Below are 22,839 nucleotides of genomic sequence, written 5' to 3'. Positions count from 1 at the left end.
TACCAAAGTGACCACATGTGGAAAGGGGCATGACTCTGATGATGAAACAACACCTAAGGATAACCGACCCGAAACTAATTCCAATGAATGGGAGTGGAGTTCTTTTTCTTCTAGCTCCTGTGCCCTTGACAATGTTTTCCTTGACCCTGATGTTTTGCCTATGGAAGACAAACATGAAATAACTCCCCCTCCTAAAACATGTCCTAATGCTTGGATAGAGTCATTCTGGGACCCAAGCTCTGAATTAGATACAAGCAGTTCAGATAGTGATACCACAAATGTTTACATCTTTACCATCTCAGTCCTCTCCCTCCTTAAAACTGATGATGACATGCCCCTCGTCTATCCCCAGCTTATCCAACATGACCAACAAGAACCACTCACATTGGATTGTTTTCAAAATGATGAAGCAATTGCAGAATTCCTTGGACTATGGGAAGGCATACCACAAGGTGATCATAAGGCAGGATTTACTATTGATCTGGATTCCACAACATATTTTGGGGAGTCAACTCCATCTTCCAGTCATCAAAATCAAAAAAGAAAAGAAAAAGTAAAAAATCAAAAGAATAGGTCTTTGAGTGAAAACCGTAAGGCACTCTTTGATCATGAAAAAGTAAAAATAAAAGACGTACCTGCGGGTGAAAACCTCTCGGAGGTGCCCAAAGGTGGAAGAGTGGACATACCCCTATCAAGTCAGGATAAATCAACATTGCTTGTGGAAATGACTAAAGAGATAAATTTGGGTACACCTGACAACCCTAAGGTCATTCATTTTGCTGCTTCTCTATCAAAATAGGAAAAGATAGATTTTGTCAATTTCTTTCTTGAGAAGAAGATCAGTTTTGCATGGTCCTACATAGATATGCCTGGCCTTGACACAGAATTAGTCCTTCATCACTTGCCATTAAAAGTAGATGCCAAGCCTATCAAACAAAAACTTAGAAAGATGCATCCCCAGGTGGCTCTTTTGGTCAAGGTAGAACTGAAAAAAATTACTAGATGTGGGCTTTATCAGACCCATTGACTATGCAGACTGGATTTCAAATTTGGTACCAGTTAGCAAAGTAACTGGGGGCATCAGAATCTGTACAGATTTTAGGGATCTCAATAAAGCATGCCCTAAAGATGACTTTCCACTGCCGAATATAGACATCATAGTTGACATGACTGTTGGATATGAGATGCTCTCATTGATGGATGGTTTCTTCGGCTATAACCAAATTCGCATTGCTCCTGAAGATCAACATAGGACTGCATTCACATGTGCTTGGGATACTTATTGCTAGAATGTGATGCCCTTTGGTCTTAAAAATGCAGGCACAACATATCAAAGAGCGATGACGACAATTTTCCATGATTTCATGCATACTTTGATGGAGGACTATGTTGATGACTTATTATGCAAATCTGTCACAAGAGATAGTCATCTAGCCATCCTGGGCCCAATCTTTGACCGAATGGAAACTTACAAGCTTAGACTCAATCTAAAGAAGTGTGTCTTTGGTGTCACAGCTGGCAAATTACTAGGGTACATTGTTTCTCACCGAGGCATCAAAGTCGACCCAGCCAAGGTTAAAGCAATAATGGATATGCCTCCTCCTTCCAATCTCCATCAACTAAGAAGTCTGCAAGGAAAGCTACAGTCAATCCGCCGATTTATAGCCTAATTAGTAGACAAATGTCATCCTTTCCAACTTTTACTGCATAAAGGTGTCACTTTTAAATGGACTGAGCAATGTCAATCAACATTTCAAGCTCTCAAGGACTATTTATTGTCGACACCTATTCTAATGCCTCCTATAGAACGAAAGCCATTTATATTGTATATTTCTGCAATTGAAACGGCACTAGGAGTTCTCTTGGCCCAACAGGATGAGAACGACAAAGAGCGAGCTATTTATTATATCAGCCAGACACTAGTAGGCTGTGAGCTGAATTATTCAACTATTGAATGGGCATGCTTAGCAGTGGTATTTGCAACACAGAAACTCCGCCACTATATGTTAAATCACCAAACATTGCTGGTTGCAAAAATTGATCCCTTGAAATACTTGCTTAGCAGAGCAGCTTTGACAGGTCGCCTCACAAAGTGGGTTATGATCCTCAGTGAATTTGATATTGAGTACATGGAGTGAAAGGCCATAAAAGGACAAGTCATAGCGGATCAACTTGTAGAGGCTCCTATTTATGATGATCATCCCATGTTGACCGATTTTCCAGATGAATCAATCTTTGCTCTTACATCTTCTAATGAATGGAAGTTATACTTTGATCGGTCCCATACCAAGTTCAGATCCGGAGTAGGCATATTGTTTGTCACCCCTCAAGGTGATGCTATCCCCAAATCCTACAGAATAACTTTCCATTGTACCAATAACATTGCAAAATATGAAGCTTTGGTCACAGGACTCCGAGTAGCAGTCCACTGGAACATCACACACTTACAAGTCTATGGAGATTCTCAATTAGTCATCCGACAAGTGAATGATGACTATGAAACAAAAGATGAAAAGCTTATTCCCTACAAGCATATGGTAGATTTCTTCAAGACAAAATTCACGGCTATCCATTTCAGTCAAGTTCCAAGAATGCAAAACAAGTCAGTAGATGTGATGGCTATGATTGCTTCCATGTTAAATATGCCCCACAATATGGACAAATGTGAATTTTTGGTCGAACAATTGCTTGTCCCTTCTTTTGACATTCCGACAACAGATGTGATGTGCGTTCTTGCTAGCCCTAACTCCCCGTGGTACAATGATGTATATCAATATTTGAAATCCCAAACCTTACCACCTAACCTTTCCACTAACCAATGCCGAGCCTTCATCCGACAGACAACCAAATATGTCATCATTGCCGACACCCTTTACCATCATTCCTTTGACCATACCCTCCTTAGGTGTTTGGATTCTGACGAAGCACAAACAACTTTACACAAGGTTCATGATGGTATATGTGGGGGCCATTTCAATGGTCTGAGCTTAGCCAAAAAGTTGATTCGTGCTGGGTATTATGGGCCCACTCTGGAAAAAGATGTTCACGATTTTGTTAAGAAATGCTACAAATGCCAGATCCATGGAAATTACATTCATGCACCAGCCCAAGAGCTTCATTCTGTCATATCTCTGTGGCCTTTTTCTCAATGGGGATTGGATCTTATTGGCAAGATTCACCTGACATCTGCAAATGGACACAAGTTTATCATTACAGCCACAGAGTATTTTACAAAATGGATCGAGGCTATCCCCATGACCTATATCACTGGTGTGCAAATTTCAAAATTCCTATTGAATTATATCATATGCCGATGTGGGGTTCCTCTTGCCATAGTCACAGATAATGGTCATCCCTTCAAGAATAAAGATGTCAAGGAACTCTGTGAAAAGTTTCATATCCAACACCGTTTCTCCAGTCCATACTATCCATAGGGTAATGGTCAAGCCAAAGCATCAAATAAAACAATTATCAAGATCCTGAAAAAGGTTGTCAATGACGCTGGTTGAGATTGGCATGTACAGTTGAATCCAGGACTATGGGCTTATCGCACTTCTATCCGCACACCTATTGGCGCAACACCTTATTCCTTGGTGTATGGTGCGGAAGCCATTTTACCCTTGGAAGTGGAGATTCCTTCTTTGCGTGTTTCCTTGCAACATCTAATTGATGATGAGATGCACAGAGTCTCTCGGTTGCATCAACTTGAGATGTTAGATGAGAAACGTCAGACAACCCTGACACATTTGCAAGCATATCAAAACTGTCTTCATCGCTCTTATAATAAGAAGGTCCAAGGGTGACACTTCGAAGTGGGAGATATGGTTTTAAAGGCAAACCCCAAGAATGCACAATCTACTGACATCATCAAAGGCAAGTTTGAACCTAATTGGGTTGGGCCTTTCATAGTGACTACAACATATGGCTTGGGGGCATATCAGCTGGCCACCCTCGAAGGTGAACCTTTGTCTGATCCTGTAAACAACATGCACCTTCACAAGTACTGGGCATAATTTTCTATTAGCACTTCTTCAAGCATGATCTTGAAAAAATACAAAAAAATAAAAAAAAGTAAAAAAAAAAAAGTGAAAAACAAAGGAAAAGAACAAAAAAAAAAGTAAAGAAAAATGATTCGTCCTTTAGTGAAAACCTGGCAAACAGGCACTTTGGGCAAGTACCTTGGTGAAAACTTGGCAAACGGGCACCATGTGTAAAAACGATCATTGCTCTGTCATCTATCATGACCTCTAGCTATGCTTTCTCTCTAAAGATTTATCGTGTCTATCCTTGTCCTGACCCAATGTTCTGTTTTAGGCCTGTGATTGGTCAACATCATTGTCTTGCATACTCCATTTCTTGTGCATATGTTTCGATCCAGGCCTCTATATATGTCTTTCAGATGTGCATTGGGTGCGTTCCCCTTGTCCTGATCAATCACTGGAACTTTTGCATCTAAAATGTCCTGAAATAATCCAAAAAAATTGAAAAATGTCCTGAAATAATCCAAAAAAAATTGAAAAATGTCCTGAAAAAATCCCTAAAAATCATATAATGTCCTAAAAAAATCCCTAAAAAGTCAAATAAAGTCCTGAAAAAATGAACAAATTTTTTTTTGTAAAATCTCAAAAAGCATTTTGCAAAACAATATCCCCTTTGTGCATAAGATAGATCATTGAGCATCCCTCCAACGATAGGCAATCACACACTGCACTTTAATGAAATCTTGCATTAACAGATGACCTTTTTCAATCAAACCAGACATTCAAACTGATCAAAATTGTCTTATCAATCAAACATCAACATTAATATCGTTCATCCTTGGCACATTATCATGGGTCTTATACAGGGTGTGCTATACTCGAAACCAGACTGTGTCCTGTCTTAGACGGGGTACCACATGTCCTGAAACCAGACAACATGATCATCCTATCCACACTTTCAACTTTTGGCAATGAAGATCAAGATGTTTGTTTGACTTGTTGGAATTAGCGAGTCTTATCATTTACTGATTTCTCTTCGATCAAGTTCCTATGTTGCTCGATGATGTCACTGAGTGATTTAGAGTGACAGGGATGGTTCATGGTCCTTTTCTTTTTTGTTGTGATTGTTGTTTGTCTGTGATGTGTCTGTCTTTTGCAAAAAGGGTTGCATTTCAGCTCTAGCCTTCAATGCCATGATGCTATGCATCCATTTTTCTACATTAAATAAAGGTTCTCACCTACAAAGTGCATTACTGAAAGCAAGTTTTTCTTCTTCTCTAACTGTCCTCTGTCTCATTTCTTCTTACTAACATTTCTTCTGTTCGTTTGGATAGTCAGTTCGGTCTAGTGCTCCGATTTCCCCAAACACATATGCTACATCCTACATTCATTGGTTAGTACATTTGCATTATATCAAACATCACATCAAGCATCATATCAAGCATTTAATCCATTCCATATTATACATGCATCAAAAACACATAAAAATATATCCATACATGTTCCACAATGGTACATAAATAGTGCATAAGCCATCCATACATTGAATGTAAACATAAGTCATAACACATTTCATCCCATCATATAGATGCATATCATATCATATATCAAAATAATATCAGAGTACAAAATTGGACTGTCTGTCCTAAGTATGGCCTGCAGGCTGACTAAAAAATGTCAAATTACATCTGTCTCTGTCATAAGGAGCACGTGCCTCTGTCACTGGGTTCTCCCTTTGTCCTCCTCATCCCTACCATGTCTTAAGGATGATGTCCCTCTTGTCCCAGGTCCTGGCTATGGTGGTCTCATAGGTCCACTCACCCCCATGTTGCTCATTGACCTTCGAGAGCGTGCCCTGCTCTCTATCCTTGATCGTGCTCGATATGAAGCTGCTCTCTGATCTAGTGGAACTGCACTCTCATATAGTGTCCTCCAATGGCATATCTCCTCTCTGGTCTCTACCAACATCTGTGCCATCTCACGGGCACTGGCATCCCTAATCGACCCAATATACTCAGTGACTCTCTGTTCTTCTCGCTGTGCCTGAGCTATTGCTGTATCTCGAGCTGCTATAAGTCTGGCTATCTCTACTTTGAACTGATCCTGCTCTGTCCTCAAGATGGCATTTTGTCTCTCTAATGTTGCAATGTGATCATGTTGACTCGCTATGGTAGCCCTGCACATCTCCATCTCCTCTAGGCTAGCTGTCTTCGGCTCTATAGGTATATCCTGCAATGACTCCTGATTGGCTGAATCTGGGTCATAATCGTCATCCCCCTCATCATCTTTGTCCTTGTTGTCCCCCTCATCCTCATCACCACCCTCATCCTCCTCATCCTCATCATCTCCCTCCTCCTCTCCTGTGAGTGGGAAGTCCTCTTGTCCCTCGGTATCGGAATATCAGGATCTGTCAATGGCACTGGTTGTCATCATGCAAACCATCGCTCATACTCCTCTATCGTCCTGGCATCCACCACATATAATCTCCAATCCCACTATCTCTGCTATAGCTATGTGAAATTGACATAGGCTATGTGTGGTTGAATCATCCTCCCCCACTGACTTGTCTCTCTATGAGATCGGGCAAAGTGTGCAGTCCTTCTAGGTACATCCTGCCTCTCTCCAAACTATTGTCTGACTCTCTCTGGTAGGTACATCTCAATCACTCTCTGGTGATTCACTGGTCACCCAATCAGGTATCTCTCCTATCTACAATATGGTAGCTCATCACTATCATCTGACCATCCAGGGCAATCAAGATATGGCCTCCATGTGAACTCTCTCAGTCTGTCTAGCTCGTGTCGCCAATACAATATGTATCCAAAAGGACCCTATCTCAGTGCTCCTCCATAGCAGTACACATATGGTCAGTGTGGTAATACCTGTCTCTCTGCAATTAGTTGACATATGGCTATGTGCTTAAATGCCCATACCTGTAGCAATGTGACTCCATAGCTCAAAGTCTGCACTCCCTGATATGCTATCTGATGCAACTGAAAATACAGCATAACCAGTACACATGGTCCCCATGCGTACACTGTACCCTCTATCACCATCCACTCTAGTACTCTTCCCCATCCAATAGGGAATCCATGTCCTCGTCCGTCTCCTACTAGTAGGCATGCTATCACCACTGCTATCACCACATATCGTTGATCATACTCTGATGCCATGGTCTCCCAGCCAATCTCCCTCTCTACGATATCCAAATCATCTGCATCGCAATCAAATAATCTGCACAAAGCATCTCTCCCTATCATTGGGTCATATTCTATCATCTCCCCATGAATCAGAATGCGGAGGATACGCCATACATCCTCTAGTGTCACAGTCGCCTCTCCAGTCGCCAAATGGAATGAGGAGGTCTCCGAATGCCATTGCTCTGCCAATGCGGTAAGCAGTCCTGTGTTTTCCCTAATCTCGGGCATGAATGTGATATAGTATATCCCAAGTCCTACTAATTTTATCTCTGTCTGTACTCCTGAGTCTATGTCATAACATGAAGCAGTTAGGTCGGTTCTCCCACGTGATTAATGGATACTGTCGACTCTGCATCACCATTGGGGCACATTTTGTTAGTTATAGGGTTTTCTCCTATGAGCTGCATTTCCTTGTTTCATGTCCAAATCAAGGTGTTTCTCATCTATTTTGACCTATCCTACCCTTGTCCCCCCTTTTCAAATCATTCACATGCTGTTTTTGACCAAAACTGACTTCCCAGGGAACAACTACACCTGTGTGTTGTATCCTATGCCTGTGTAGCAACAACTTGCACCTATGTACCCTACACAAGTGTAGGATACCCTACACAAGTGTAGGATGTGCTCACATAGGCGTAGAAGTTAGTTTTTGCATTCCCTGTGGGCCCGACAATGTCCTGCCAGCGATCAAAATTCATAAAATTGACAATATGGGTTTTTGAGATACATACCACTGCTCCCGCATCGTCCGGTCATCTGTATGTGTGTACACGTTCTCTGAGGTGATCTGCCATTGGAATGTTTGCCATCTCTCTGCAAGTGTCCTTTTCCAGAGCAATAAATTCTCTTCTTTGGCTAGTGCAAATGAGCAATTTTCACTCTCTTTGTCTCATTTATAGATCTTTGTCAGTGCATAGATGGACGTGCACTCTCTCCATCTTATGCTAGTCATGGTCTTTTGCATCTTCCTTTGCTTGTCATTTGTGCATCCGATCTCCGATTGTCAGTTTGTTTGATCCTATCATCTTTTGTCACTTTTATCGATCAATTGGCCTCTTTTCTAGATGTTTCTGGCCAATTCCTCGAGGGGGCATGCATATGTCATTGTCAGTGTTTGGGTCATTTTCATTATTGTTCTTTGAAACAATGCTTAAACTCGCATTGTCTCAAAGAGGGGCAAAATGTAGATGTCTAAAAATGGTCAATGCTTGCGGAATCATACTTTAACATTGACACATTGCCTTATTTTAGGGTTTTTGTGTCGCATTAACATTTCTCCTATGATTCACACTTGGTCTTTATCATTTGCGAGCATCGAGTCCTTCTTCTGCATTCTTCATTTGTCTCGCTTTCGAATTTGGTCTTGTCAATAACAATATTTGTCATGATTTTGGTCGATCTTATCTTGTCGCATCAATGTGCGTATTCATTTGTCATCATTTTGGACATCGTCAATCCTAATTAGGGTTTTGTCCTCTTATCAATCTTGTGATCTTGCGATTGATTTGTCATCGATCATTGTCATTGTCAATCTTGTTGTCTTGCGATCGATTTGTCATCGATCGTGGTCATTTTCAATCTTGTCGTTTTGCAATCTATTTTGTCATCAATCCTTGTCTTCTTGTCAATTTTGTCATTTTGCGATCGATTTGTCATCGATCGTTGTCTTTCTCAATCATGTCAATTTGGATCAATTAGTCATTGTTCCTCATCAATTGGCGCATTTATCAACCAAATCATTTATCAGCATTGGTCTTTTATCAAGTCAGAATCATGATCAAATCGATCCTTCAATCAAGACCTAATTGTCATCCTTACATTTCTAATTCATCTTCTAGGGTTTCATGATTTATTCATTTAACCTTGTTTGTCATTTTTCCCTCTAGGTTAAATAATTTATTTATGTATCCTAAGTCTTCTTGTCACAATTAAATGTTTATTTAATTGGCTAACTAATTCTTCCCTCTTTGTGAATTAATTAATAAATGAAAAATTGTTAATTAATTCACTTAATTCCTAATTTACTAATTTCTCCTAATTCCTAATTTCCTAATTTTCATCAATTTCAATTTTCTAATTTCCTAATTTTTAATTCATCTAATTCTCAATTTTCTCCTATATTTCTCCTAATTTCATGGGAATGACATTTCAAGTTGTCATAATTTGTCATAATTGACAATCAATCAATTTTGACATAGTAATTTGTCATAATTGACAATCAATCAATCTTGCATAGAAAGTGCAAATTTGTCATAATTTGTCATAATTGTCATTCTTGATTTGAATTTCCCTTTGAATCACATTCATGCTAATCTTGTCTTTTCTCCACTTTGTCTATAAATTGGATGAATTTCTTCAATCAAGGTCCTTGATCCCTAGTCGAATCAATCATGCTTCTAGTATTCTTGCGCTACCATCTTGTCTACTTGCTTTCACGTCATGTTTATGCACTAGTAGGTGAGATCCACAAACAAAGCTATTTGAAGGAGAAAGAAGGACAATGGAGCCACATGAAGGAGACATTCAAGTTTGCAATGGTTTGCATTTGAATTGATGTCTTGTTTTCATGTCTTTATTGAGTGTTTTTAGGATTGGTCATTGCAATTGAGTTTCCGTGATTGAACTAGACTAATAATTAACATTGCTTTGATGATTTCTGATTTCCTATCTACAGCTGCATCAGTTGACACTGTTGTTGATGGTAGCATTTCTGTTAGTAGTGTCTTCACCTTCTGTAGTACTTTATTCTTCTTTTGAATGGCCATCTATTTTTCCTATTCGGCCTTTGCTTTGCACAGTTCACCGAAATCAATAAGTGCTTGCCCCTTTAATTTTGAGATATCCACATTGGGCAACACTATTGGTTTAGTCAAGTGAAATTTAAAACTATGCTTTTTCACTTTATTTTCTTTACCTTTGGTTGGTTGGACCAAGACAATTTCTTGTGAGGCTTGATGACCCTTGGTAGGGTTTCTCGGCAGATGCAACACTTTGGTCTGTTCCTATAGCCATTGAGGTGTCCTTGGGTGTCTCGGTACTGGGGTTCTCGATTGCTACATTCTCAGTGCTTGATGGTGCTTGAGAGGTCATTTCTTGAGTTGTACCTTCTGCTACTTTAGCCCGGTGACCTTCGGTGCCTTGTGTTGTATCTTTAGGTGCTTTGGTAGAGATAGGTGGCTTGACCGGCGGATAAGGCTAAACTTGTACTATCACAGAGTCACTAGATACAAGTTTTGCATAGGTAGTGCCTTCTATCATTTCCTACTCCGGTGCTTCTGTATCCATGACATCTTCATCAATTTTAATAGTGTTAGTTGGGTCTTGCTCGGTAGCATCAGGACCTTTCTCAGTGACATCAAGATCTTGCTCGGTGACATCAACAATTTCAACATGAGATTGTTCACCGATAGCCTTTAGTTTGAAGAATTCCTGCCACTTGGCTTTTGTCTCATTTTCTACATCAATGTATAGCCCATTCATCAATTTTAAGGCTCTTTGTTTGACAAGAAATTTAGAATTGTAGGTTGTCAAATGCTCCTTTATTTCTGCTACATACATATCAGGAAATAGATGGACTAGACTTCTTTCTCTAATTTGTTTCTCTGAGTCCATTGCATATTTCCACCTATTATCAATATACAAGTAAAGTTCATTTGGAAGTGACTTTACAAGTTCTAATGGAGCTAGCCAAAACTTTAGAAGTGTACAAATGACAGCTTCTTCAATTTGTCACTTCTCATCATTATTCCTAGTCTCATACTTGACATACCTAAATCCTGCAAATCCACCATATTCTTTAAGATTGGCACAAAAGTTTTCAACACTATGAATATTTACCTTCTTGCTTTTTACAATCTGGAATTTGTTTGCATCATCGGATTTTGTATCACTAGACTCTTTTGCCAAAATGAGTCTCTGAGTAGATTTCTTGTAGGTCTTGGTTACCTTGGGAACAGTAACACTCTTTTGTTTCTTACTCGGTGATGCAGTTGATGCTCTAGTGTTAGGTCTCTTTGTTGGTGGAGTCGGTAGGGCCTTTGAAGTGTCCAGTTCCTTTCTTTTTAACACTTTACCCTTAGGCAACTCAGTACTCAATGTTATTGTTGCCTTTTGAGCTTTAGATTCCTCTTTGGTAATGGCAAGAGTGCCTTTGATAGGTGTAGAGGAGGATTCTTCTCCGAATTTCTCAGATAAAACCCTTATCATCTTTGTAGCCTTTCTTGTAGCTTTAGGTACTACAATACTCATTTTTACCTTTTCCTTAACTTCTTCATAGGTTCCATATCTTAGTTTAGTAGCATGCCTTGGCATTGTGAGATATGCATCAATTTGCTGTTGTGTGATATCATAGTCAATCTCGTAACCCATTAGTGGCAAAGATTGAGTCCTTGGTTCTACAACATTCACATAGCAGTAATCGGTGTCTACCTCAAAACATATATCATCCTTATATTTCTCTACCAGCTGTGGTGGAATCTAGTACCTATTGTGCATCTTTTCTTGAAATTTGCTAAAGTAGTCATCCATGATATCATTGAAATTATCTCCCAATTTCTCGATAAAATCATTAATTTGATGGGTGATTGGTTGGTGTAGCTCCCAAACTACTTTACCGACTAAGGGAAAGAACTTCTCAAAGTAGAAAAACATGCATACAAGAAGTGAACCAAACTTCAGTGTATTTGTCGAGTTGTTCTTCTTCAGCTTCCTTATTGTGTTCAGGTTCTCAAACAAGTTTTTCAATAACACTTCACATAAATCTACTTTCATTCCCTTTTTCACTATTTTGAAGGCTAAGTCAATTGCTACACAGGGTACACTATTTTCCCTTGTTGATTGGAAGAAACAGTAACCAATTACTCTAATTGCAAACTTAAGTTTTGCATCAGTAACATTATTCAGTTTCAGTCCTCGGTAATCAGATTCAACTCCAGTTAAACTAATTAACTCTTTCTGTGATATCATTTTTTGTGCTTGTGCATGATCATATATAGGATACCCAGTGATCACATGAATGATTTCCTTAGTGATTTTGAATGGTTGCTCCTCTAGCCACATAAAATCATCATGAACTTTGCTTAAAACAAACTTAACCCACTGGGGTTTGAACACACGGGGATAGGCTAGGGCTTCAGTTAATCCCTTGATTTTGATATGCTCGTACTTGCTATCCATTTTGCCATCGGTACATAGCTCATCATATGTGTCACTAATCTCAACAAGACTGAGTTATTCAACATGGCATTTGGTGAAGAATCTAACATCTTCGACTAACAAGACTAGATCCAGGATGAGTGAAAAGGTAGTTTTTCATCTGGTTCAGAGGTGACTTTAGGAGTCAAAGTGTATTTCAGTGAGGGCTTCTCCACATTCTCGACAACTACAAGATCTTGGATCTTGGGTGCCATTTGTAAATTTTAGATAAAACTTAGCAAACTGTCCTTAGGGTTTGACGGTTTACAAACGGTGGTCGCTTCACACTCGGTAGATAATAGCAATTAGATAAGATTGGAAAACCAACTTAATAGTGTGATGAGATTTGATGTAAATACCTTGGATTCGCTTTGAATGAAGTTTGATCACCTTGATTCGCTTTGCTCTGCTCTCTTGAAAACTTGGTGAATGAAAATGACCGCAAAAATACCTTTAAGTACACAAAATACCTTATCGGGCTCTGTGTGGGTCAGGTCAAAACATTAAATGCACTCGGTTTACCTTTAACCGATTTACTCTCATTTATTTCATTTCAACCAAGTAACCAAATTTCCTTCATTTACCGACTTGACAGGCTTCCTGTATTCACCAACTTGACAGGTTTCCTGTAAAGTACTTTTGATAGAATTTCAAACCTACTAATGCATCTTAACTATGCAGATTTTGAATTTAGTAGATACTAGAATAAGAACTGCTATGATTTTAACCTTTAGAGAATGCAGTCCCTTCATACCTTTTCTGATTAATTTGGAATAGGTGCACCTAACTCGGTAGGTAAGGTGCTTTCTTCATCTGACATGATTTCCTTCTTTTTCCAAATCATCTTGAATTTTTCTTTTATCTCTTTAGTGTCTCCTCTAGGTTGATCTCTGCAATCTCCAGCTAAATGTCCAACTTTGTGACAATGAAAACATGCCATACCAGGATTTCTCCATGATCTTCGGTTGTTCATTCCATACCTTATAAAACAGTTGGCACTGATGTGTCCATATCTTCCACAACATTCACACCATATTCTTGTATTGTAATCCCATGGTACTGCTACATATTGTCGGTAAGGATCTATGGGAGTTCGGTAACCTCTATGTTTGCTCAGTGTGCAGGCCACATGTGGTTCTTTTGCTTAAGCCAGCACTTCTCAGTACTATGTCCATATCTATTGCAGTTTTTACAAAACCCTTTGAATTTTGCCTTCTGATAGTTGTTAATAGACTTTATCCTACATTGATTAGATGTGTGACCATATTTATTGCAATTGTAACAATAATCATTTGACTTAGTGATATTCGGTTGCTTTCCTTTTTTGATCTGGCATATGTTGGCAGTACGACCTTGATTTCCACAGTAGTAGCAAATAGGCTTCTTCCTTTTGATTTTATTCCTATTTCCAGCTTTCTTTGATGATTCTCCTCTCTCGGTAGTATGAATTCCTTTCTTGGTAGATTCTTTTCCTTTGTAACTGAGTCCTGCATCTTTGTTGGGTCTTTTTGCATTCAGTTGCTCATCCAACATTTTTGATGCATCATAACTCTTCTTCAATGTTTCTTTATATTTCTTCTCAGTTTCAAGTTCATCAGTCAACCTTTATACTTCAAGTCTCAATGCTTGATTCTCATCATTCTTTAGAATTGCTTCATGATGTGCATAACCCAATTGATCTGTCATATTTTGTTGAATCCTAGTCAACCTTATGATTTCATCATTCTTATCAGATACTAAGACTTCAAGTTGTTGTTTCTCTCTTTGTAGATCTCTTGCTTTATCCTCAGTTGTCCTTAATGCATCTAGATTTTCAGTCATGTGTGCTGAAATGTTCATGTTCTCTTTTCATTGCTTTTAGTTGGTCAACCAATGCTTTGTTCTTTTCTTTCAACACTCCAATCATTTCTTCAGTCTCTTTAGATATACTATTCTCAGATGATGTCTCAATTTGTTCCACTAACTCTTGAGAATCCCACAAGTCATCAGATGATCTTCTTCTTACTTTCAGAGATTTTTGCATTTGCCTTTGCATGTCTGCAATCACTTGATTTGCATGATCTAGCTCTTCTTGCAGATACACAATCCTCCGAGATTGTTTATAGCCTTCCATTGATAAGATCTTTCTCTTTAGGTAGTTAAACCCTTTTCCAAGATTCAAGCTCTGATACCAATTGTTAGGCCCAATATGGAAAGCTAATGTACTAAGAGGGGAGGGGTGAATCAGTACTCCAAAACTTTTCTTGAATAATAACCTTACTATTATGCATAAACATAATAGTGTAGTAACATAAAATAAAGTTAAAACAAATAGATAACAATCATACATGATTCACTCCATAACACATATATTTTGGTTACGCAGAAACTCTTGGTTAGAGAGAAAACCTACGGTGGGGATGGCACCCACAACTTCACTACTGCAATAATAAAGAATTCTCAGTTAGAGCTACATTTAGCTATTTCTGATAGCTTACCCTGTTAGGAGTAACAAGATCTGTTAGATCTACCTTGCTAAAGGATTTTACAACATTTATTCTGAATGCTACACCTGGTTAGAGGCTTTACAATTTATAGACTTGATTAGAGTTTTTTACCCTGTTAAAGGTTTCTCTTTCAATTTCACAATATTACAATAAAATCATTACAAATATCTGCAACTTTACATCTGAAATGTTATAGCAGATTCTATGTGCTCAAAATAGATTACCTTGCATATAGCATCACTTGGTAACCCATATAGTAACTCGATAAACCCTTCTATTTACTCTGTTCTTCGACTGTTCTTTGAAAACTTTCTCAGTGACCTCTGTGTCTCTGTAACAATCTTCCTTCATTCATACATGCACATTCCTTGCTCTTAACTCATGCTGTATAAATAGATATCTTAAAATGGTGATCCAATTCATTGCTTCGATCTTACAAACAAGATTCCTCGAATGAATAACTAAACAAAATATTTCATTGGTTAGATTGTCCTTGTAATCATACACAATCTTCTGGTGCAATTTCCATTGTAATAATGGTTAGATGTGCCTCAATCTTGTAACACATTTTCATATGCATGTCTAGGTTCAATGTATCTGGTAACACGTTTCACTCGGTGTATGTCAACTCGGTGTGTCATCTTTACTGCTCGGTAGTCTCAAAAAGATACTCAGTAGACAAGTCGGTGTGTACTACATTTTGTAACTACTTTCTTTTGTAACCGACTTGACTGTGCATACTGACTTCTCTGTGTATATACCGACTGCATGATTCGGTAGTGCTAACTGACTAGAATATATAGTATGACTTTGAATATAAAACTAATGGCAACTTGATAAGTAGTAACATATCCCTTTCATCAATCACCTTCTATATTATATACTAAATGATCTACAATGATCTCATAAATATATGAGTCATATTACAATCTGCCATGTTGGCTTACAAAATATTTTACAATTAATTATAAAATATGTTTATACAAAATTGTTGTCAGCCAAGATGTCGGTATTCAATATTTTCGATTCCGGTGTTCTGTATGCTAGTGTAGAGTCTGTCGGTGCTAGTGCTTGAGTCTTCCTACCAGTATCACATAATTGTAAGGTTGCCATCAATGACAATACCTTCAATCGCCTGCAATTTCTCATTGGATTGTGCATTTTCCAACAATCTCCCCCTTTGGCATTGATGGCAACACTCATGAGAAAAATCCAAAAAGAATATATCCAACAATGGTTTGCCAAAATTGTCTTACCAAAAACTATGTTGCAAAAAATGTATGCTAAAAAATGTGTGCTAAAAAATGTGTGCTCCCTCTGAGCTGATGATGTCATGTTTTGATCATTTTTCTCATCACACTACTCCCCCTTTGACATCAATGGCAAAGGTTGTCATTCATTGTCAGTGGAGTGTGGTTCCTGCCTAGATTTTTGTAACCGATGGGTTACAATCTGGAATATATCTTGCAAAACCAGATTTAAGCTGTTGCTAAATCTTTTGCTTTCCTGTAATCCCTCTTGTGTTCTCTAAACTGTACCAGTGAGTATGTGCATTTTCTCTTCCGATGTTTTAAGTCCGGGAACTAGAGCCTCATAAATTTCTTTTCTCAAAGAAATGAGGTAGTCTAGTTTTGGACCAAGTTTACATTTTAAGCTCTTTGCCTTATGCTTAACTTTCTCTTTGTCCTTCTCTAACTTCTCAATTTTCTCTTCTAGATCTACAATTTTCTTTTCTATCTCCAAAAATGATTCAGATGTACCTATCAGATTGTCAGCAATATTGTCTATTTCAGCTTGAGTTTTGCTAATCTCTGAATCTATATCCTATGTCAAGATGTCTGTTTTGCAAGTATCCCTGTAAATTTTCTTAAAATCCAAAATTGTTTTTCCAAGTTTCGGTAATAAGGTGTCCATTTTCTCCTTGTTCTTCTTCAAAATTTCCTCAAAGAATTTATCTTTTTCCTTAATCATTCTCTCCTTAACTCATTTATTTGATCAACTGTCAAAATGTTGTCGGTGATGAACTTAGACAATGTGTCTAATTGACCTAAAGAATCTGTATTATCCACTATGCATTTAGGTGCTACCAATTTGAGAATAGGGATTGTATCATCTATAGCCTTATAGGCTTGTGCATTGCACTCTGTGATCTTCTTTATTGAATCCAATAAGACCTCTGTTACATTTCTAGGCTGGAACTCGGACATTGAAGTACTAGATGTATGGCCAATTGTTTTCATAATATCCATGCTACCGGTTGTTGTAATCACCTTGTTTGATTTGACCTCTGGTAGGTCAGTCTGTGTTTGTATTTATACTAGCAAAGGTTTAGGCTTTTCACTTTTAGCCAATGGCACTGTTTCTGTCTGAACTTGTGTCTCAACATGTTTTTGTTCTGGTTTCTTCATCTTTGTATGCACTTCTGATTTCTTAGTTTGTACCTCTACACTGTCTATCTCCGGTTCTCCTGATTGTTTTTCAGTTTTATCTACCGGTTCTTCTAATGTTTTACCTTTGGTGTCCTCTGTCGGTTGCTTTGTTAGAGTAGATTTTTCCGTGCTTATTTTTACAGTATTATTAACCTCAACCTCAACATCTGTAGCCAGTGACTCAGTAGTCACTTCTTCCTTCTTATCCTCAATGGTTTCTCTATCAACCACAACATTTACTTCCTGTGTGTCTATATTTATAGTGTACAAAATTTTGGACTCAGGATTAGTATCCTCTAGTGGAGTCTCCATACTCTTAGTGGCCGGTTGACTGTCTGTAACTTCTATCGATGGAGTATCTGAAGGAGGTGGGAGAACATTATTAGTTATTTTAAGGCTTGGAGGTCCACCTACCTTACCTTTTCCCTTATCCCTATCCTTTTGGTATACTCTGATAGTCTTGGGTCTTAGTAACTCTTTTTGTTTCTCATTTTCTACAAAGAATATGTCCGATGCATCTGTTGTTTCCTCAGAGACTTCATTCACTCTACCTGCCATCAGTGCTACATACCGGTGAGTGGTTGAAAACACTGTCCGGTTAGCCTCACTGATTAATTTGTCTATTTCATCAGGTGAGTTAACTGGATGCACTGCAAGTAATTTTTCAATTTTTAATTTTCTTATCCAGCTCAACAATGGCTACTCTTCTGGCTTCTAATCTTCTATACAAATCATTTTGTATTTCATCAACAATTTCCATCAAGAATTTATTGTAAATGTCCAAGTGTAAAATTACACTATTCTCTATGCTTTCTTTGACATCATTAGATAGTGTGTTGTACAATTTTCTAATGTTTTTTAACTTTCCATATTCTATTATTTCACTTGAGAGTTTATCCAGTGGAGCAATATCTTGTTTTACCTTCTTCTTCTTCTTAGCAGTTAACTTCTTCACTGGAGGCCTCACTGCATGTTGCTTTTGTCTTGTTTTTCTTGGAGTGGGTGAGGGTACCAGTGAGGGTTTTCTTTTCTTTTCTACCCTTTTGAATACCGCTGGCATATCACTCTCAGAGGAAGTTCCAACCAGTGAAAGATGAGCTTCCGGTTGAAGTCCATCCATATCAGTTTCTTTTATACCAGTTTGTTTCAAAACGTCTTCCTAAATTGCCTTTGCCTTTCGGGTTCCTTTCCTTAGTATTTCTTCAACCTTCTTAACCCTTTTTCTCGACTGAATTCCACTTTTAATTGTTTCTGCATTTCCAAAGACTTTCTCAGTGGGTTCCTTTGGTGCTTCAAGGAGGGCTTTTGCATAAGTTTCTATGATATTATCATTTGTTTCATAGCCCATTTCAGTTACCCAGATAGTTCTAGGGACAACTACCTCCATCCAAATTTCATCTTTCTTGATTAAAAAACATATTTCCTTCTAATATTTATCTACCATTGCCTGTGATAGTCTTACTCTTTTTTTCATTCGAGCCTTCAATGCTTGAAAATGCTCATTTGTGTTTTTCTCTTTGTCTTTTGCCATATTGTTTAATAAATCAAATAGTTTCTTTCCTACCGGTATATCAAAGCCAAAATATTTTCTACCAATATCGGGTACTTGCTTAGTAATGTACAACATTAGGCAAACAAGCAAATTTCCAAATCTAAAGATTCCTTTCTTATCTCCTTTAATCTTCTTTAGATTGTCTATCAATTCATCTTTGATCCATTCACACACATCTATTCTAGCATTACATTTACCATGTCATATGCACTTTTGATACATAGGCTAGAAACTAAGTTCAACCTATTTGCATGTGTGGCTTTGTAACATAAGATCATACTGATAAATCTGACATTGATGTCCTTTACATCATTTACCCTTAGAGATCTTTTGTCAAAAGTTGCACCAGTTAGTTTCATCACTATGTCATTTGGGACCTTCTTTTTTCTGTTAGGCCTGCTACCGGTGGAAGGTAACCTTGTTACTACTTTTACTTCTTCTTTGGTGATCTTATGGATGGAATCCAACCAAAATAATTCACCATGGACTCTACTTAGAACTATTCTTATTACATCTTCAGGAAAATCAAGAATGCTAAGAGTATCCACAAAGCCTAGGGTTTCTATTATCTTGTGTTTCGGCTTGACATTACCATCTACATCACAAATCATAGTCCTATACATGTTTTTGATCTTATCATCATATAATTACTCTATATGACAATGTATGTATATCATAGGGTCTTCAACATATACTACTCCCTTAGGAATTTGAGAGAATGCACCTATGCTATCATTTTTCTTTGCAATTTTGGGAACCAGTTTTAATATGGGTCTAGGGCACTTAATAACCTCAATCACAGTAGGGTTTGCAATAAATTTAGGAGTGGATGAAGAAGCCATAGTTATAAATACCTCAATCTACCTTAAGGATGAATTCTTGGATGAACTGCTTCTCTTCTTCGCTAAGAATGCCTTCGCTCGGGAATTTTTGCGCTCTCGAAGATTTGAATGCTCGGTGAATGAAAAAGGAGCCAAAATAATTGCTTCATAATGTTATTTTCTCCAACTACCACATTTAATGCTTTCCAGTTTAAGTCACAACTTAACTCATCTACCGGTATAGAAGTAATTCGACTTCTTACCATCAACCGAGGGTATAATATCATGTTTTTTAATTTGTTGCTAAACTCCCAAAGGATTTTCCTTCAGTTAGATGAGGAGTCTCCTGCAGATGGAGTGTTACTTTGTTCTACCGGTGGAGGAGTATTCCCATCAACATTTTGATTTGACTTTCTGATCCATTGTTTTGAGAATTCTTGCTTTACCTCTTCAACCTTTTCTTTACCCTTCAAACTAGGACCTTTATTATTTGCTGGTGATGCCTTACTTCTACAAAATTTTACAATATGTCCAATTTTGTTACAAGCATAACAAGTCACATTGTTTTTCTGAATAGCTTTCCCATATCCTATGCTGGTATGTGTTTTGCATTGATTAGATAGGTGTCCAAATCTTCTGCAAACATAACATCTTACATTCATTCTCCAATTTTTTGAATTATGACCAAATTTGTTGCATTTAGAATATTGACCAGTGGGTGTATTAGCATCTTGATAATTTTTAGATCTACACTGATTTTCTCTATGACCATTCTTGTTACAGTTAAAGCATTTCCCATTGAATTTGTAAGCATTAGGTTGTCTTACTGGTTTACTATGATCATGATTGTTTGTGTTCGTGTAAATAATTATTCATCTTGGATATTATTACACTTAACTTAAGTTTATTTAGAAAATGCATTTCATAGTAGTTTGGGTATGAGACACTTAAGTGTTTGTGCCACATTGGGATAGTGTGTGTAGGAAAATTTCCACCTTTTTTGGTGTTGATCTTGTTGTTACACTCCACATTTAGTGGGTGATCCACCTCATGTGGACTATTATATTATTTATCCTACCTACCCACACCTATTTCCTACCTACCCTTGTTTCTTATTGAACCACATGTCATGTTTGTGTGCTCACATATCCATAAGCCTTTCCTATATAAGAAGGCTCATCTACATTGTTTGTACAAGCAATCATTGAACATCTTGTAATGATCCAGTTGATCATATTTTGCATCTTGATATGTTACAGTTTATTTCTATCATCTATTTTGTTATCTCTTATTTGTACTTTCCATTGCCTCTTGATCTTGGCAAATTCTTACATGGCATGAGAGTCATTAGAGTGTCATTGGTTTGTCAATTGAGAGAAATTTGATGCTATTTGGGGTTTGCATTTTGGAGATTTCTATTGCAGGTTATTATTGAAGCTTGATGGGTCAAACATGAGGTCACCATTGGATTGAGGAGGTCCAAGAAAGTCAATTTTGCCTTTTGTTTCATCCAAATCGGACTTTGGAAGCCAAATCTAGAGGCATTTGAATTTTGAAGCCGCGAAGGAAATTTTTTAGAAATTATAATTTTGCAGACAATTCTCAAATAGCAATATCTCACTCATCCAGACTTGTTTTTTCGAGAAAGTTTTTTTTTTGGGGGGTAGAATTTTGTGATCTGTACAATGGTGCAGGATTTTTTGGATTTTTGGATACAGGTTTTTCGGAAATCATGAAATCCCAATTTTTACAACTTTGGAGGCTTCGTTTGTGCTCATATGGACTCTTTTTCATGTGTGTTTTTTTGAAAGTGCATATTTTTTCATCTACTTTCATAATCTGCCATCTGTTTGTAGTGATTTTGAGTAGAAATTGTACTTTCAGTATTTGGCCATTTTTGGCATATTTGGTACTTGCATTTTGCTTGGATCTTAGTTTAGATCACTACCAATATTTGTTGAAGTCTTTTATATCTCATTTTGAGAAGTTGTAAAGTTGAAATCAAAAGTCCACCTTGCCATTATTTGCAAGTGCCAACATGAACTTTTTATGGGGGGTTAGTTGTTCATTTATATCTCTTGGTGAAATTCCATTCGGAGGCATCTTCATTTGTAGTATTTTACAGGGGTTCTTTGCTGGTGGCATCATTTTCATGTTTCTATATTTGAATATTTTGTCATGATGTATGCTCTTGCTTGAGCAATGTTTTACTTGCACTTTCATAAAGTGCCACACCTCTTTGTATCTTGTCATTGTTGACTATTTGATGTAATCCTCTTGTACACTTAGATTAGGAATATCTTGTGAGACTTAGATTGTACACATTTGTGCATGGCTCCCATGAGACTTGGATTGTACCAATATTTCTGCTATTTCTGAGTATCTAGATGATGCTCACAATAGGTTGTCTCCATGCCTAATCTTCTTTTTGTTGCAGCGGGTGATTCATCATCATCGACTTGATACCTATTTTTGTCACACTTTGACATTATTGGTGTAACATTGGCTCTCTTTCTTCCTTATGGGGAGGTATTTTGGTCATCATCATTAGACCATCCTTGCAGGAGATTTGACATTGAGGGGGGGCTTCCTAGTCTCTCTTCTTCTTCTTCTTCTTCTCTCATATGGGGGGGGACTTTTTCCTCACATGGGGTTTTGTCCTTCACATACTTCTATGAGAGTTCTTTGTATCTAGTTTTCATCTCTCTTTTGGGGGAGGGTTTTTTCCCATTGGGTTTTTCTCTCTTTCCCCACTTTGTGAGAGATTTCATTTCATTGGTTTGCATCCATTTGCATTGTACATGGGTACCTAAAATGGCCTAGTAGCTGGGACCCATCTTGCATTGCTTAGTTGCATTGTAGACTTAAGTGCATTCCCCTAAGTTGCACTTAAGGGCGGGGGGGTGTTGGTGTAAATAATTATTCATCTTGGATATTATTACACTTTACTTAAGTTTACTTAGGAAATGCATTTCATAGTAGTTTGGGTATGAGACACTTGGGTGTTTGTGCCACATTGGGATAGTGTGTAGGAGAATTTTCACCTTTTATGGTGTTGATCTTGTTGTTACACTCCACATTTAGTGGGTGATCCACCTCATGTGGACTATTATATTATTTCTCCTACCTACCCACACCTAGTTCCTACCTACCCTTGTTTCTTATTGAGCCACATGTC

This window comes from Cryptomeria japonica, chromosome 5 (genome assembly GCF_030272615.1).
Source record: "Cryptomeria japonica chromosome 5, Sugi_1.0, whole genome shotgun sequence".
Taxonomy (NCBI): domain Eukaryota; kingdom Viridiplantae; phylum Streptophyta; class Pinopsida; order Cupressales; family Cupressaceae; genus Cryptomeria; species Cryptomeria japonica.
This window is presented reverse-complemented; position numbering follows the sequence as displayed.